The 13,733-nt window shown below is 40.7% G+C and overlaps 1 long non-coding RNA gene across 1 annotated transcript; it reads right to left on the bottom strand.

Moving 5' to 3' along the window:
* Positions 1-1,628: 1,628 nt before the first annotated feature.
* On the bottom strand, positions 1,629-11,357 carry LOC128839344 (uncharacterized). Its single transcript, XR_008445402.1, has 3 exons — positions 11,300-11,357; positions 6,536-6,744; positions 1,629-2,689 (listed from the first exon to the last, which is right to left on the bottom strand). It is a non-coding gene; the product is annotated as an uncharacterized LOC128839344 (long non-coding RNA).
* Between the last annotated feature and the right edge of the window lie 2,376 nt (positions 11,358-13,733).

The raw sequence follows: 13,733 nt of genomic DNA, 5'->3' as shown, positions 1-13,733 counted from the left end.
TTTTGATGTGAAACCACTGAATTAGATTCTGCTAACCTACCAACTGCCCTTCATCCTGTACTCACCCTCTCCAGAACTAATGAGGTCATGGTAAAGAGTGAGACCATAAAAAGCTGCGAAGACCAATGATCCATTTTTAGATGATCTCAAGTCTGCAGCTGCTAAGCAGGTAAACAGAGGGACTGAACCATCTCACCAGGCACCTTCCAGGACCACCCCTGTGATAATGGCAGCATAACTGTTCATAACCATGCTGCCCCTGGCTGCCAGGCTGCACTTGGTGGTCCTTCTCCTGTTGGCTGTAGACTCATTGACTTGAGTTAGATTACTTACATATGTAATTCATTTCATGCACTGTAAGACTTTGCAGGACTGGGCCACAGAGTACACAGGAGAGTCTAGGTATTTTCCACACATCAGCTACTTTTCATAACAGAGCGTGGGTAGGGATGGAGTGCCATGAGATGAATACCCAGCCCCCATGAAGACAGTGGGAGTTTTGCCATAGACTTCAAATTTCACCCTTAGTGATTAAGAATACCACATAAGAAATGACATGGTGTTAGGTTCAGTAAAGGTTCAGGTTAGAGGATTGCAACCAACCCAAAATCTCTCACTATTATTAGGAGAGAAGATCGACAAGTGCCACAGTTCCCTCTTCCCCCACTCTGTTCTCTTTCTACTCTATTCCCTCTTCCTCCCACTGTCTGCTTCCGCCGTCCACCAATTCCTTCTTGTTGGCCAAAGGTGGCTCAACACCTCCCTTGAAGTCCAGAGAAATACCTGTCCATACCCCAGAGGGCACTAATGTTCTCTGTGAAGAGAAGACTGCATCCCACACATCAGGAATCCCAAAACTCCTATCAGAAAACCAGGCTTTTTTCAGGGGCTGATGAAATTATACTCAAACCATGAATGTGATAAATTTCACAATATTTTATAAATAAATTATTCAAAATTTTTTTTTCTTCATTCTTTCCCCAGTTGATAGATCTGAGCATATAATTCAGGAACAGACACCAAGGGTGAAATTAGGCTGGTATGGCATACCAGTAAGAAGTCTCCACCGGTACCGGCCCGTACACAGCTGACGTTTAACATCGCTACCCCTTTTAACCCCCAAATGGGAGTGGGGGGGAGGGGTAAAAAGGGGCAACTGCCCCAGGGCCCAGCAATTTAAAAGGGCTCAGGGCTCTCAGCCACCACCACCACGGCAGCAGCTGGAGCCCTGGGCCCTTTTAAATCACCACCAGAGCCCCAGGCGGCGCAGGCCAGGCAGCGTGGATGGGCTGGCTGAGGTAGGCTGACCCCAGCCCTGCCCCTTCCACCTGAGACCCCATCCCTTTTGGGGGCCCAGAGCTGGCACCCGTACCAGTAAGTCATCTGTGCTACTTTCACCCCGATAGACACCTATTGTGGGTGATGTCTAAAATACAAGTCAACGTTTTATGATTTGTCCAGCCAACTCACTTTTTGCAAAAGGACCCAAATACCATCCTGCATTCAGAAATTGCTATTGCACCACCTATTGGAAATATAGGTAGAACTGAAAGAGAATTTTGGTCACTTACATAAGAGTTAACATTATTATTTCCTAGTGTTTGTTTTAATTATAATCAAGTCAAAAATGTTTTAAATATATAATTTTAATGCTTGAATGTTGTTTGTGTAGAATTTTAGAGAATACATAACTTACAAATGAGTCACCCTAATGTGCAAAATACTGGAAATTGATGGTGATTTGAATAGAACGCTGTAGAACTATGCTGATTTATGCCACTGTTGGATCTGAACAAAAATGTTAAGCAGTACAAAGCAGATCCATATTGATACGAAGGATTTTGAGCTGCTCTATTTTGTTTCCAAGCACAGCACAGAAAAATGCTGCTCTGCCATCATTAACTGATAATAGGGGAAAAACCAAAATAAAATTAAATTGATAAGAAATAAGGTGGCAGCAGTAGACCATAACATTAAGATGCATAAGTTAACAAATATGTATATATTAAGGTGATGGTTTATAGTTCAAAAGTCTGGTAATTTAAGTGTGCAATCAATGTTGACATACAGCCAAGAGCAGTGAGATGGCAGTTCTAAGCAGTTTAACCTATGGCTAGCGTGTTGCTGGGCAAATATGGACTGAGGTTAGTTAAAGGTCACTCCAAAACTGTGAGGAGGGGTCAACTAGGCCTACTCAGTCCAAAAACATGTGCAGGTCACCATAGATTTAGCAGTTATGATTGGTCTACAAATATTGACCAATCAGCAAGGGTCTGAAGGTGATTTGAGGATAGGTATGCTAAATGATAGGATTGAAAAATAAGCCAAATCAGTCAGGCAAAAGTTGGTTGGCTAGGAGCAGGAGAAGATCAGAGAAACCTACAAGAGTAAAGAAGAGCAAAGAAGATGACCTGAAGGAAGAAGCAACTCAATATAACTATCTCCAACCTCCTTTGAGTCAAATTCTGCCCTGATTGACACTTTGATTTTAAATGGATGGCACATTTTAAATCAGGGTATAATCTGGTGATCTGTAGCCTTGACATCCTCTCTCTACCTCCTCTCATCTTCTCACCACCTTTAGAACATCACTGCCTCTGCTGGAGTCCTCAGGCATATCTTCATCTCTTCTAGTCTTGACAATTGCAGCTTCCTCCGCTGTGGCCTTCCCAAGACCCAGCTCCTACAACTGCAGCATGAATGAGTGAATGAATAAATAAAAGAATAATAATAATGTGCAACAGTATTTCCTGATTTCTTCTCACACCAAAACATTCAACTGTTGTTCCCATGTTCAAATAATTCCATTGGCTACTCATTCATTTCAGGAGACCCCTCAAAACTGCCCAATTCTGAAATTCTCAGAAGCGCGCTCTCTCTCTATTTCCCTCCCAAGTCTCTCTGCTTAACAAACACTGGCCTCCTCTCCACAACTTCACCAGGGCAGCTGTAAGAGCCTTCTCTTTACTATAGTAACGGAGACCATTAATTTTGCCATATAGTTCACATAAGACATGCTGAAGAACATACAGTTGCATTTGCTGGTATTCCCTAGTGTGCTATAGAAAATAAGTGCCTTACCAAGAAAAATAGCTTATTGCAGAAACATCTGCATTAGCTTAACTTGAAATATTTTGCACCTGGGATAAAAATAAAAGTAGGATGCTTGTCAAGTATTTTTAAAATTTTAATCCTGAGATTTACTCCTGTCGTCAGCCTGTAGGATAACTTGAGTTATAGCTTCTGGATTCTAAAATTCCTGTCTTGAATTAATTGGCTTTTCTAGTATTCCACAGTATTACTTTTCCACAAAGAATAGATCCACTGAAATGTGACTAAGGTTTACTAAAATATACTGTCCTTTCTCCCAAGCATGAACTGAAATCCCTTTTCATTCATATTGCTCATAAAGTGATTAAGAAAGTGATCCTGATAATAGTCGTGTCTTGTTCTGTCCCCAGTTTCCAATCTCCTTCCCTTCAAGCAGGTAGCCATGTCATTTCATTCTTCTCATGTGCCGCCACCATCACCACCTCCTTCTGCTAACTCATATCACTGAATATTTTTTGTTCTCTACTTTTTTTCCCCTTCTTCCCCCAGATAGCATGCTTCAGGCTTCTCTGGTTGTAAGAGACTTTTCCCAGTTATATTTTTCTTTGGAAACCATCATCGTTCCCTGTCTTCTCTTGTGGTATACACTCAGAAGTAAAGGCGGGGAAAATACAAGTCTATTTCCTTCTACCTGGGATAAATTTACAAATGGATGATCTGGAGAACCAAGAGTAACACTGCTTTGGAGCAACAGTGTGTAGTATCATGTTCTGGGTTTTGAGAGTGCAGATATGATTTACCATGCCCTTTGGCAATATCTAAACCTCCTCCATAGGTTACTAGATAGAAGTTAAACTGAACAGAAACCCAATAAAGTCAACAGGTTCCCCCTCCCCACCCCAGTTCAAATGCCACACTTCCCATTTAATAGACATGCTTACTAAGCATTTTGGATGGGTAATTGGTAACTGAAGGTCCAAAGTATTTATTTTCATTGGTATTCATTTACTTCTCGCTTGATGGAGAAGACTCTCTATTAATAGGCATTTGATATGGGGATTAGTCTGAACCCTACATCTGAGAGTCAATCTGAAGATATTCTTTTTTCCTTCAGACTGCAGGTCATTTAGATGGCAGATGTTTGCTCAGATGGAAAAAGTAGAATCTGAACTATTTTATTTTAATTTTTATCCATATTGCGGTCTGGGGGAATACAAGTATCAAAGTGATCTTCAGAAATAAGTAGCTTATTTATATCCCTTTGAGGAAGTTCACTCAAGAACCCTCAGAAGCATTACATTTTAAAACGTTGACAATAGAAGATATACAGATTGTCAGACAACTAGAAATTAAAAGCAGCATTGGCAGTTCTAGATTACTTATTCTTACTAGCCAGCCTAGATAAGTGCCTTGGGGAAGAGATAAAAAGGACCAAAGTAATGTTGGAGGGACATTGAACAAGCTAAGTTTTTTTTTTTTTTTTTGTTTGTTTTTTTTGGGGTGGAAGAAAAGTGGATGGATGGATTAAAAAAAAAAAAAATCTAAGACCTGAAACCTTTTTAAATCATGTAGAATCAGACATAACCTATAACCTGACTGGAATATGTGGACCAAATTAAAGCACAGATTTCAAGTTTCAACATTCTGAATTTTTCTACAAATATTTGTGTCAATTGGGAAAGCTCTCACCAACTATGACACAAGCTATCTTTAATCTTTAGATTTGAAATTCTTTATCCATCAGCTTAGCATCATATTATTAAGAATGAAACCATATGTCACCTAATGACTCAGAGGAGATATTGGCATATGGAGTCTTTCACATCTTAGCTGCTGGTTTGAATCCAGCCCATGTCAGTAATGACCAAAAATTGCTACCATCTGAAGGCTATTTGGTAGCCTATGTGAGATGAGTTGACCAGTTTGTAGAATTAGGATGTCTATCACAAAAATTACCACAGATGCCTCTAATTGGCACACTTGTTCATGCTCTCAGTGACAGGCCAAGGACTAAACAACCTTGGAGAGTGAGCTATCTTCTCCTTTGTAGAAACTGCAAACAAGGGATGAGATATTGACAGGTCAAAGCCAGAAGTTTGCACTAGTACTGTCCATCCTGTAGGGTGACATCTAGAGCTGGGTAAAAATTTTCAGCCAAGATTTTTTAGTTATTTTATTTAATTAGGCAAAAAATGCACATTTGGCAACACCAAAGTGTTTTGCAAATTTGTAGCAGTTTTGCAAATTTGTTTATTTTGGGAGGAAAAAAGCCAAAATTCTGAAAAAAAACTTGAAATGTTTTGTTTTGATATTCAGAACCACACCGTTTCATTGTTTGGTTCAAGGTGACTATTTTGAAAATTCCTTTAGTTTTTTTTTTTTTTTTTTAAACCTCAAATGTTTAAAAAAAATTCTCAAAATCTAAATACAACATTTCATTTCAGGTCAGGTCAAATAAAATTGTTTGACCCAAAAATGAATTTAAAAAACTTTTTGATCAATCAAAAAAATGGGAAAAAAAAAATAATTAATTGCCAGTGCCAACTGGAAAAAAAAAATCCATAATTTGCTGAGTTCTAGTGACAGTGCTAGACACTGAAGCTGTGAAGTCTTGAACTTTTCACAAGCACAAATATTCATTTCATTCCCCTTTCTTTACAAATAGAAAAGGGGACAATATTACCAGTAGAAAAGATTAAAATGCTAGAACAGCAAGCATAACAGGATCCAAAGTTATCTTATTGTATAATGGGTAAAACGGTAAGTGGATAAGAAGCAGTTAACATCTTTTGAAATAGCATCCCTGAAGTAGGAAAGAACTGAGGGAGTAATGTTAATATGTCGATTGCTTTGGTAGAACACCAAAGAAATTCTATAGCCTCTTTGGGGAAAAATTACTGGAAGACCTATCCCAGATGATCAACAGGGAAAATTCTAGAATATGACCGCCCAGTTCTCTTTGCAGAAAAAACATTATCTATATATATGGTATTTTTGATAGTTAGATTTAAAACTCTTAAAACTGTCTAATGCTGGAAAAATCTGAAGACAGAGGGATGTGCATATGCACTAGCTACTGTAGAACTAGAAAACATGGAGATCAGGAAGATGAACAAGTTAATTTACACTGGGCCTAATCTGGTTTCTAATTAAGTCAATAGGAGCATTGCCATAGAGATGGTCAAGAATGGGTGTATACTGCAGAAGAAACTAGAAGACTACTTTGAGAACAGGGCTATTCTTCCTGAACAGACTTCTTGTGTCTCATAAGGTTTGTTTTGTGCTGGCAGCTTTTTTCTGATCACAGCCTGTGGCTCAAACATACATACCAGAAAGCAACACTGTTTAATTAGTCCATTTTGTAGCTATTATAAATCCATAGTTATAGAAAAAATATGTACTGTACAAAACAAGTATTAACCTGACAGTGTCCTTTTTAAAAAAAAAAGGAAAAAAAAAAGACTATAGATAGTCTAGTTATTACCATAATGCAGGCCATCCGAATCCTTCTTGTGCTGTCAAGTGTCGCTTGTGGCACAAACAAGGCTCTGCCATCTGTCTATTCTGGACCACTCTTTGCATGTTCTCTATGTGGTTATGTCCCATAAGTTTTCCTTCTCCGAGTAGTGTTTGATGGCGAGATTCTTTCAGTTGGCCCTTTTTGTGGCTTCCTCCAGCTGCCCAACGGCACACCTGCCAGGACAAACACTATGGGGCTTCATTCTTAACACGTCCCAGATACTTCCACCTTTTTAAAACTGGATAGCTTTAGAGATGAAGTTGAACTGTGATAAATCTCAGCATGTGTCATATTCATTCCATTTAATACCTGTCACGTTTAAGGCATTTGCTTTTGAATAATTTAAATAACTAAATGAGATTATATTCATTAATTCAATACATTGCTATATGCTTATTTCCTCTTTGCTATTTACGCTATTTACTATTTGCCTTTCACTTGTCTTAACCACTGAAGTGAGACTCGCCAGTTATATTTAGAACTTTTCTAGTCAGTTGGCATCCCTCTCCCTCTTCCATGCACTGACAGACACAGAGGTTTGTGTCTGGGTTGCAAACACTACAAGAGACAGTTTAAAGTTTATATATCTTCATTTAAAACATTTTTAAAGAAAATAAAAAAATCATGTATATTAGGTTTGGATTAAAATCACACACACAAACTATTGCCAGTTTAGGCTCAAACTTTAATCTTTAAGAACTACAGTACAGGTAGTATCAGGGGGTAGCCGTGTTAGTCTGTATCTACAAAAACAACAAAGAGTCTGGTGGCACCTTAAAGACTAACAGATTTATTTGGGCATAAGCTTTCGTGAGTAAAAACCTCACTTCTTCGGATGCAGCGGCTAGTACGTCCGTCAGCCCGTGCCGCTTCTAGCAGCTCCCATTGGCCTGGAGCAGCAAACCGCAGCCACTGGGAGCCGCAATCGGCCCAACCTGCGGACGCAGCAGGTACACAAACCGGCCCGGCCCACCAGGGCCTTTCCCTGCACAAGCGGCGGAACAAGTTTGGGAACCCCTGCATTAAAGACATGTATTTTAGCCTGAAATTAGACATGTCCTGTTTATACATAGTCAGGAGAAAGGAAAAATCATTCAGATTCCAGGGTAACACGAGTTAGTGTCAGAAATTCTAGTATCTTGAACTTTTGTCTGGACAAAATGTCAAAATATCAATTCTCTCCCTCCATGGAACAGAAAGTTCAGAAAAATTCTATTTGGAAATGTCAAAGCACTTTATTTTGGCTAGGTTTGACACTAAACAGAGTCCACCAGAGCTGCCACAGTAGGGAGTTGCAGTTCAGGTGCCTCATGCCCCTGTAGTCTTCTATAAGCTAGCCTCCCTGACTGGACTACATTTCCTATATGGAGTCTGGTGGCACCTTAAAGACTAACAGATTTATTTGGGCATAAGCTTTCATGAGTTTAAAAAAAAAAAAAAAAAAAAAAAAAAAAAAAAAAAACACACACCACACACACACACACACACAACACACCTCACTTCTTCAGATGCATGGAGTAACTTTCACTCCATGCATCTGAAGAAGTGAGGGGTTTTTTTTACCCACGAAAGCTTATGCCCAAATAAATCTGTTAGTCTTTAAGGTGCCACCGGACTCCTTGTTGTTTTTGTGGATACAGACTAACACGGCTACCCCCTGATACATTTCCTATGATGCACCACAATGGATCAACCATGCAGTGCCTTGTGGGAGAGCCTGGCCCATAGAGAAGAATGGGGACCCAAGTAGACTGGAAATATATTTATGCATACAAACAGTAACTTAGGTACATTATGAAAGCTTAAGTACTGTCAAACAAACACTTACTTTTATCCCCAGATTCCCTGTCTGGGCTTCACAAATGACCACACACTCTTCCAAGAAAGTATATATCCTAAGTCAAAAATTCTGTCCATTCTGATTGCTACATAGGTCAATAAGCTTGATAGGAATGGTGTTGGGGAAACAAAGTACAGTACACTCAGTATTTACCCCCATGTTGAAAGGAGAAGAGACCAGGGAAGAAAATTTAAGAGGTAAGACGACCTGCCCATCACTATATTTCTAAAGCCATACATTTCTTCATGTGAAGTTGTTCTGCTCAAATTCTGCATTTACCCAGTTTCCTAGTTATTTATTAGAGCCTCTAACTTGTGAAATTTTTACCAATTCATATGATGCATCTCTACCAACTTGATCAAGACTTTTTATGCTTTGGAAATGTCCTTTTATATCCTTCTCAGAGTTTCCTCAATTCTAATGAGCCCCAACTCTTATGTTTTTATCATAGACTCTTGAGACATATGCCCTAATATTATTACATTCTGGATACTGGGTATCATCTTTATTGCCCTATGCTGCACCCTTTTCAAGGTAATAAATAGCTTTTTTGTGGCATGGTGATTGGTACAGCACACAATATTCCAGTTGGGAGACAAAATTCTGATCTCCTTACACCCTCAAGGCACTTTACACAGGTTGAATATGAGCATAATTTGGCCTAGGGAGTCTTATAAAGATCTAGAATAATAGTATGACCTAAACAGTTGGTTCTCTACTCTGTACTAATGTAACCAGGTAAACAACTACAATGACTCTAGTAATGTTTTTGTTGCTTTTATAATTTTACTGTTTAATCACATTTCCAGGGGAAGTTTTCCTTGGTAAAAATAAGTCTGCCTTAAATATTATTTGCTATTAATACTAACTGCTTGAAATACTCCACTGATATAGTGATGGAAGAAGTCGAGTATAAGTACACTATAGATCAAATTATCTACCTGAGATGGTGGGCATATTAAGATCACTTGAACTTCATGTGCATGATCATTCTGCTAAACATACTAGCTGTGCTGCTGACTGCAGCATTTTGAAAGACACTTGAAATTGCTGCTTAAAAATAAAAAAAACAAAACACATTGCATCATTGAGTATGCAGGAAATGAAATGTGTTACCTCTTATCAATTTCAAATTAGGTTCAGCACATAACTGTCTGAAGTGAGCACACCTAGCAATAGTTTACATTTGTCTCCCCAGTACGCTTTTTAATCAAAAGTAATCTGGTGTTAAGCATATTGAAAAGCCTTTCATTAGCCAGGGATGGGCTTGATTTATTCATATGCTGTGCAACATATGTTGCTTATACTGTGGTCTACAGCAAATAAGTGTTTCAGTTTCTGATTGATGTTTTGGCATGCTGCCTGTTTTCAATTTTTCATTGTGCAAGGCAGGTATTACAGTCTCTGTGGTTGCTGGCTGTCAGTGTTGCATGGGCCTCTTAACATTATAGAGGACACACCCTTTGAGGGGAAAAAAGACTTTAGGTGGCAATCCCACACTTCTAAACAGAAGGAGAATGGTCAGGAAAGGCAGTACAGCAGGACTGGGCTCTGTTACGCACTTCCGTGGGCATCTCATTTGGGGCCAGATTTCTAAAAGTATTTTGGAAATTCCAGTAGATGCCTATCAGCATCTTTAAGTGCTGAAATCCCCTTCAGTGGGAGTTAGGCACTTAGTGAGATTTTCAAAAAGTACCTAGGTACCTAAAATGCCAGGCTCCATTTAAATCAATGGCAGTTTTGTCAGGGCTCTGGTGTTGGTGCGGTTCTCTAGGTCAGTGGTTTTCAAACTTTTTTTCTGGAGACCCAGTTGAAGAAACTTGTTGATGCCCACGATCCAATGGAGCTGGGGACAAGGGGATTTGGAGGGGCTCAGGGCTGTGGTACAGGGGTGAGGGCTGTAGGGTGGGGCCAGGAATGAGGGGTTTGGGGGGGTGCTGGGCTGGGGCAATGGGTTGGGATGCAGGAGGGGGGCAGGGCTGTGGGCTGGCAGTGCAGATTCTGGGGTGGGGCCAGGGATGAGGGGCTTGGGGTGCAGGAAGGGGTTCCAGGTTGGGGGGGGGGCTCAGGGCTTGGGATTAGGGTACAGATTTACCTCCGGCAGCTCCCAATCAGTGGTGCAGAGGCAGACTTCCTGCCTGTCCTGGCGCCGCAGACTGCACTGCTCCCTGGAAGTGGCCAGCAGCAGGTTTGGCTCCTAGGCAGAGGCGTGCAAGCAGCTCTGCATGACTCTCGCCTGCAGGCACCACCCCCTCCAGTTCCCATTGGCCAGAGCCAGTGCTCAAGGTGGGGGCAGTGCACCAAGCCCAGTGGGCCCCCCCCCCAGGAGCTCAGGGTGGGGGCAGTGCATGGAACCCCATGTGCCCCCCCCCCCACACACACCTAGGAGCCGGACCCACTACTGTCTGCTTCTGGGGCACAGCGTGGTGTCAGAAAAGGTAGACACTAGCTTGCCTTAGTTGGGCCGCACTGCCGACAGGACTTTTAATGTCCCAGTCGGCGGTGCTGACCAGAGCCAGGCGACCCAGCGCCTTACATGCCGCAACCTAGTAGTGGATCACGACCCACACAGTTTGAAAAACACTGCTCTAGGTGGTACCATAATAATACTAATTATAATAGCTTCATATTTTTATGCTTATCAAGTCACCAGTCAAACAAGTATAAACATGCATTCTTGATTAGAAAACTCACCAAGACACAGTTTAACTTACAATGAAAGGTGGATATTTGAAATACCTTCTGTGGGTATGTTGAGTGCCTTTCACAAGTCAGAAACTGAAAGGTAGATGCTTTGATGCATTGTAAAACTCCCATGCATTGTATAAACTCATTATGTGCAGAGTACAATCAAGCAGAGCAAGAGCATAATGTGACTTGTTCCTTACCTTGCCAAAATGGGTAGAGTGAGCTCAACTACATGCCAGATGCACAAATGAAGTCTTTACAGATGTGTGTACAGTTCTTGAGCAGCTTTAGGCATCTGGAAGCAAGAGTCATCATTGATGAAACAATGATATTACTTGGTATCTAGAAAGCACCCTAAAGCATTAGCTAAATACTCCTAATATCTAAGTGAGGTTGGGAAGTAAACTTAGATGTCCCAATTTTACAGAGGGGGAAATGGGCAGAGAAGTGATGTGATTTGCCAAGGCTACACAGCCTATCAGTTGCAGAGTCAGGATTAGAGTTTAAGAACATCTAACTCTGTACCTACTACCTATTTCTACAGGCCAAGCTATCTATATAATAGTCAAAGTACTAGTAATAATTCACATCAGCTGCTAAAATGCCTGTAGAGGTATAAATTGAAATCTAGGATGTGGACTTGGGAGGAAGAAGGGGAGGCAGTTGACCCACAGAAATACAGGAGCAAGGCCATTTTTTAACAGTGCTGAAGAATGCACTTGAGAGGAGTATACAGCATCCACAACATTTTGCATCTATGTTAAAATATTAGACATGACAAATGCACAGGAGACACGGTAACCCTGGCATCCTTAACAAGTGTTCTTGTGATTTCAAGGGAAGGAATAGAAGCTGAGTTTCTTCTCTGCCTCCTCCATCTCCCAGCCCACACTCCCTTCCTATATTACCTCTTCTTTCTCCTTCCCACCTGCTGATCTTCCTTGCTTCTTTGACTCCACACTCAAGAGGGTGCTTGCCATTCTGGGTTATAGAAAATAGAGTTCCTACCTGTGAAAAAGTGGGTCAGATTACTGTGCTGGGGAAAGCCTTCCTGATAACAGAGCTTCCCTTCTGCCCAGCCCAGGACCCCAGAGACCTCCCCAAGTCCTAGGGGACTGGCCAGATGTGCAGCTGTTTACAATTTGCATGTGCGGGCATGCTCAAGTTCTGCTTTGAACTGAGGTGGAATTGAACTGGAGAAGAGTATGATCTAACAGACAAGATTCACTTGGAACCTTTATTCCTTCCCTTCACTGAAAGTAATCATCAACTGAATTACAAATAACGACAATCACTTGTATTTGAGATGCAGGCTCATCTGTGTCAATGACATGATACCTTTTGTTTATACAAGTATAATAGTGATAAAGAAAAGAGATTACATTTAATTAATTTTACACATAAATTTGGCAATATTAAAACATTGTAGCGTTAAACTAATTATCAAGATTTAGGGAATTCACAGCTTTGGCACAGGGAACATTTTTATATTCTATTTTGCCTACAAACTTTAAAGTGCATCTATACATTTAGGCAATTAAATGAGATGGAAACCTAATTTTAACAAACAGCACCATCTAGTGGAGTCCTTTTCTAGCTAGTAAACTGCAAAGACCTCAAGGAGTGTTTATTTAGGAACAAACCTGTTATAGCCGATAGTTCAATGATATTTTATTTTCCTGTTAATAATTAGTAGCCTTAACAAAATTAAGTACAAATGATCTTCTGGGGCACATATGCAACATAATGTCTTGAATATGGATTGCACAAATAGTTGAGAATTTTAGTACTTAGCTCAGTTGGGTCTAGGCCTGGATAGCTCAGGGGATTAAGATACAAAACCTATACACCATAGTTTTGAATCACAAGTAACAATAATCCGGGTTATTCAGTGGCATATGTGAAATGGGTCCAGTTCCTAGTTGACTGAGTTTCACATCATAAATCCACAACAAGTGGCACTAACTGTCAAACACTGACTGGAGACTGAACTACTGTTAAGCATACAGAGGTCGCCCCTTCAGATTATGGTTGAAGGGAATTGGTGGGTCAGTGAGGGGAAAGCCTGAGGTGCTGCTGCTTATGCTAGATTAGCTACCCGGATACAGACTGGGGCTTCGTTTTTCAGCCCTGTCAATCCAACAGCTTTCCCCAGTGCCAAAATTACTTTAAAAATTAAGAATTTTAATACTAAGAACTATGGAGCTATTTTGCTTGAGATCAATGAGTGCCTGAAGGAAGAGTCATATAATCACAGAGTTTAAGGCCAGCAGATCATCTAGCCTGACCTCCTCTATATCAAAGACCACCAGAATCACCCAGCACCCACACACTAAACCCAACAACCAAAGTTAGGCCGAAGTATTACAGCCCTCAGGAGACTATACTACAATGTGCCACAGGCAGAGAATAGGAGGGACCAAAGTGCACCAATACCTGAGGTCTCTGCAGTGGTAGGGAAATGATTAAGTGAGATATACCCAGATAATCCAGGCAAGTGACCCACACCCACATACTGTAAAGGCCAATTCCTTACCGACCCCACATAATGGCAATCAGCTAGACCCTGAGCAAATGAACAAGAACCAGCCAGCCAAGTACCTTATATAAAGAATGCTCAGTGCCACCTCAAAG

The sequence above is a fragment of the Malaclemys terrapin genome, chromosome 6 (genome assembly GCF_027887155.1).
Source record: "Malaclemys terrapin pileata isolate rMalTer1 chromosome 6, rMalTer1.hap1, whole genome shotgun sequence".
NCBI classification, from domain to species: domain Eukaryota; kingdom Metazoa; phylum Chordata; order Testudines; family Emydidae; genus Malaclemys; species Malaclemys terrapin.
This window is presented reverse-complemented; position numbering and strand designations above follow the sequence as displayed.